Raw genomic sequence first — 5,751 nt, 5'->3', positions numbered from 1 at the left:
TACCTCTGACCCCTGACCTCTGACCTCTTCCTGGGCCCTGGGCCCCATCACCTGGTTAGGTTTTTCCATCAGACCTAGCCTGAGAGATTTGGGGTGGTATAGGGCCTCCCCGCCCCAGGGTCTGGGAGCCCCCCTTCTGTGCTCTTCATGTCCCCACGATCTCCAGCCCCGACGAATTATTCAGGTCTGTCTGTCTCCATGGGGCTTGTGCAGGGTCATGGAGGCCTGTCTTCTTGAAATCTGGGGGACTTCCGTGCCTCCCGGGACAGCCGAGATCCAGCAAATGCCACCTGCTCTTCCATCAGGGACCGGGTACCCCACGCCCACTCCACCCCGCGGAGCCAGGAAGTCTTACGTCATAGCTCCATCAGAAGGGAGGGGGGAGGCTGGACCCAGGAAGACCTCTGTGGCGGTTATTCTTACTTGCTGGGCTGAGGAAGTCTGGGGTCCCGGGAGGGGGCCGAGGGACAGTGGCTATTTACCAACCAGTGGAGAAATATTTCAGTACCGTAACTGCTGGTACAGCCACACGGCATACGTCAGCTCAGTGTCAGCCCCGTACCCATTTTCCTGCCAAATAAGCTGACCCACGCTGCGACCAGCTGAGTCTCCTGCTTCACCTCAGGGGCTTGAGCAAACGGAGTCCCAGGGAGGTTAAGCTGCTGGTTCAAGACCACCAGCTAGTAAGGGGTAGAGCTGGGATTCACACTCAGGAAGTGTGTGTGTGTGTGTGTGTGTGACCCTGACCACAGGACACCTGGGAGTGGAGCTCCAAGGGCACGGGCTGGGGACACTCTATTGGCCTTGCAGCGAAGACTACAGATCGAATGTTGGACTTGAGTTCTCAAACAGAAGTTCCTCCAAGAACCAGGTAGGGATCAGAAGTGTGTGCAATCAGCCAGGTATAAGAAAAGTCAGACAATGCTCTTGGTTTCTTTTCTGCTTTTCCATTTTTGTGATGGTGCAGAGAAATCTTTCCATTCCGTTAAAAAGAGAACACGGTGCAAGCCTGAGAATGAGTGGCAACCAAGACCTCAGACCTGTGAGCAGAGGTGGCTGGGACTGGGCTGCAGCCACTTGAGGCCACGCAGGAGGGTGGCCTTGAGTTAGCAGATCTGCAGAGGTTTTCAGAAAAGCTGGAAATTCCAGTTTTAATGTGAGATTGACGGCTTTTTATAGATTGGCTCAAATTAGGTTTACAAAACCCAGGGCCAATAAACACATCTGGAGGCAGTCTGCAGCCTGTGGGTCACCAGTTTGCGACCTCTATGCTGAACGTCCTTTTCCTCCAAAGTCCTTGGAGCTTCCCCATCAGGGAGTTTTCCCCTCTTGCGGGGCGGAGGGGGGACGGGCTGCAGCCCAGCCCCATTCCAGCCCAGGCTCCTCTCTCACCCCCTCCCCGCTGCCCGTCTTTTTGCCTCACCCCCACCCCCCCAACAACCCCAGGCTGGGCTCTCAGATTCTCCCCACTTTTCCACACCAGTGGCAGCTACAGCTCCCCAGTTGACAAACCTGAACCCAAAAGCAGACCCTATGCAGACAAAAGAACCTTCCAGAGACCAAGCTAGCTGCTTTTTAGAAGGCAGATATGATTTTTTATTTTTATTTTTTTGAAGATTATTTATTCATTTGTCAGAGGGCACACAAGCAGGGGGAGCAGCAGAGGGAGAAGCAGACTCCCCGCAGAGCAGGGAGCCCGATGCAGGGCTTGATCCCAGGACCCTGGGATCGTGACCTGAGCCGAAGGCAGGCGCTTAACCGACTGAGCCACCCAGGCGCCCCAGGATAATCTTAGTATAACAGAAAAGTTGCAGTGAACAGAAAGAGTCCCTCAGCCAGCTTCCCTCCTGTTCCTATCTCATGGGATTGTGGCGCACTTATCATAACCAAGAAAACCACACTGGTCTCTCACTGTCCACGAGACTCCAAGCTTTTTTTCTATTTCACCTATTCTCCAATAATGCGGTTTTGTTGTTGTTGTTGTTCAAGGATCCAATTCAGGGCACCATATTGCATTTAAAGATTTTGGGGGGTTTTTACTGTAATAAAATACACATAACATAAAATTTACCATTAATGACATTTAGTACATTCCCAGTGTGGGACAACAATCAGCATCTTCTAGTTCCAGAACATTTTCATCTTTTCCCTCCAAAAAACCCATCCCATTAACAGCCCCTCCCCGTTGCCCCCTCCCCAGCCCCCGGCACCCACCAGTCTGCTGTCTCCATAGATGCGCCTCCTCTGGACATCTCCTATCAGTGGAACCATGCACTATGTGGCCTTTGTGTCTGGCTCCTCTCACTCGGCATCATGTTTGCAAGGCTCATCCGGGTTGTAGCAGGTGTCCGCGCTTCCTTCTTCTTCAAGGCTGAATCGTTCTCCATCGTGTGGATGGACCACATTTTGTTTATCCCTTCATCCCTTGATGGACACTTGGGTTGTTTCCACCTCTCGGCTGTTATGAATAGTGCTGCCGAGAACATTCATGTCTTTGTGCGGATCTAAGTTTTCCTGTCTCTTGGGTAGCCACCTAGGACCAGAATGCGGAGTCATACGGGCACTCCCTGTCTCGCATTTTGAGGAGCCACCAAACTGTCTCCATAGTGGCTGCCCCATTTTACATTCTAAAGTATTAGGGTTTCAATTTCTGCACATCCTCACCAAATGCTTGTTATTTTCTGTTTTTATTTATTTATAATTTTAAATTACAGTCATCCTGGTGGGCCTGAAGTGGAGAGCCATGATTTTTAAAGTAAACTTTTTCTCCTTTGTGATTAATTGAGCAAATAGGGCTGTCCTCTTCCGTCTCAGATCTTGTGTGAGGCAATCAGGGAAAACCATGGCAACCAAGCCTTCGGGGAAGCACCATCTGCTGGGGAGACAGACAAGGAAATAAGTAAGGATGAGACTGAGTGGAGATGGGCACAGGGGCTGTGGGGACCCAGAGCAGGCTTAATCCTTAATCCTGGTGTAAGGACCCAAGGACGGGAGGAGGACAGAGGCAGGGCTGTCTTCACACACACTTGCAACCTACGTTGAAATTTTTGAACAAGGGGCCCTGCATTTTCATTTTGCACCGGGCCCTGCAAATTCTGTAGCTTGTCTTGGGTAGTTGTCCCAGCAGGAGGCAGGGTTCTGGGGAAGCCAATCTCCACAGCTGCATCTTTGACATCTGGAGGAGGGGGCTTTTTTTTTTTTTAATTTTTTTTAACCTGAGCATTTCTCACCTGTCAAGCCCCTGCTGTAGGTCATCCTTCCCCTCGTGCTGCCTCCTCTCTCTTCCAAGCTGGTCCCTGAAGCTGAATGAGTGCATTAGGCAGCAGATGGGTTTTTCCAAATGGCTGGTCTCAGCAGACTCTGATCCAGAGTGTACATGTTGGGAGGAGGCTGTTAATCTGATTTGGGGTCACAGTCACAGCTGACAGCTCCAGAGACAGAAACCCAGCACCTTAAGATGCTGTTCATCAGCTGCAGAGCTGGAGAGGACGCTGAAGGTGGGCTCTTTGAGGGCAAGCAGCCCCACCTGGATAGTAGGAATGACGGTCCCTCGACAGTACGTTCTGTCCGTCGCCCAATGGCTATGCCAGGGCTCGGACCCCATCTTCCCCTCAAGCTCCCAAATCTGCTTTTTTCCCCAAGTCTGACTGAGACCTCCCCTACCTCAGGAAGCTTCCATAGCTCATGGGCTCAGAAATCCACCTGTTCTCCTTTTTTTTTTTTAAGATTTTATTTATAGGGCGTCCTGGCTGGCTCAGTCCGCAGAGCATGTACATCTTGATCTCAGGGTCCTGAGTTCAAGCCCCATGACGTAGGGCTTGCTTTAAAATAATAATAATTTTAAAAAACCTAAAAAATAAAGATTTTATTTATTTATTTGAGGGACAGAGAGAAATCATGAGCGGGGGCGGGGGGGAAATGGGGGGGTGAATGGAGGGGCGTAGGGAGAGGGAGAAGCAGACTTCCCATGAGCAGGGAGCCGGACACAACGTGGGGCTCGATCCCAAGACCCCAAGATCATGACCTGACTCGAAGGCAGACGCTTCACCGACTGAGCCACCCAGGCACCCCTCGATTATTTTTCTCTTCGGTGCCAAGTGTTGGTGTGGGTGTGGGGAGATAGAAGTTCTCATTCACTGTCTCAAGAGTGCAGATGGGGACAACCACTTTGGAGAGCGATTTCCCACGTGTGGTACGACCCACAATTCTGCCCTTCATGTGCCTGAGAGGAGTGGCTTTAAAAAAATTTTTTTTAATTGAGGTAAAATTCACAGAACATAAAATTCACCTCTGACACCATTTTTTTAAAGCGTAGAATTCAGTGGCTTTTACTGAGTTCACCATGTTGTGAAACTATCATCACGATCTAATTCCAGAACATTCTCGTCACTCCGGAAAGGAAACCCGTACCCATTAAGCCGTCAGTCCCCATTTCCCCTCCCCCCAGCCCCTGGCAACCACTAATCTGCTTTCCGTCTCTATGGATTTGCCTGTTCTGGGCACTTCATAGACATGGGATCATACACTATGTGGCCTTTTGAGTCCGGCCTCTTTCACTCAGCATCATGTCTTCAGGGTTCATCCATGTTGGAACATGGACCAGCACCTTATTCTTTATTATGGTGGAATAGTTATTTGATTGCATATGGCAGGACCACCTCTTGTTTATCCACTCATCTGTCGATGAACACGTGGGTTGTTTCCACCTTTGGCTGTTGTGAATAGAGCTGCCGTGAACATTTGTGTACGTTTTCCTGTGGACATCCATTTTTAATTCTCTTGGGTGGAATTGCTGGGGGAGGAATATCTTTTAAGCCTTGTTTTCGGGGCGCGTGGGTGGCTCAGTCAGTAAAGCGTCTGCCTTTGGCTCAGGTCATGATCTCGGGGTCCTGGGATGGAGCCCCGCGCCGGGCTCCCTGCTCCCTCTCCCTCTGCCTGCCGCTCCCCCTGCTTGTATGTGTTCTTTCTCTCTGTCAAATAAATAAATAAATATTTAAAAAAAAAAGTACTTATTACAAACTATTCTGACCTATGTCATTTAAGAAAAAAATAGATTTTGTGACCCATTAATGCCTCAGGCAATTTGAAAAACACTGCTTTGAGATTTTTTTTTTTTGAAGTTTTTTTAAAATTTAAATTCAATTGGGGCGCCTGGGTGGCTCAGTCGTTAAGCGTCTGCCCTCGGCCCAGGTCATGATCCCAGGGTCCTGGGATCGAGCCCCGCATCGGGCTCCCTGCTCAGCGGGAAGCCTGCTTCTCCCTCTCCCACTCCCCCTGCTTGTGTTCCCTCTCTCGCTGTGTCTCTCTCTGTCAAAATACATGAAAAAAAATTAAATTCAATTAATTAACATATAATGTACTATTAGTTTCAGTGGTAGAGGTCAGTGATTCATCAGACTTATGTAACACCCAGTGCTCATTATGTCACGTGCCCTCCTTACTGCCCATCACCCAGTTACCCCACCCCCCCACTCGAAAAACACTGCTCTGGAGCAATCCGCCCAGGGATGTTTGTAGCAGCCTGGTTTGCATTTGCAAATACTAGAAACAACTTCCCTGTCTTTAATTTGGTTTTAAAAAGTGTGCGGTAGGACATATGGTGGAATATTTTGTGAGAGGAAAAGGCATAAATTAGATCTATGCATGTTAACTTGGATAGATCTCAAAAACAAAAATGAGCCAAAAAGCACACTGCAGAATAACCTATTAGGGTAGAGTTAATTTATTTATGTTAATTAATACACAGAAAAC

The sequence above is a fragment of the Phoca vitulina genome, unplaced genomic scaffold, assembly GCF_004348235.1.
Source record: "Phoca vitulina isolate PV1807 unplaced genomic scaffold, GSC_HSeal_1.0 scaffold46, whole genome shotgun sequence".
Classification (NCBI taxonomy): domain Eukaryota; kingdom Metazoa; phylum Chordata; class Mammalia; order Carnivora; family Phocidae; genus Phoca; species Phoca vitulina.
This window is presented reverse-complemented; position numbering follows the sequence as displayed.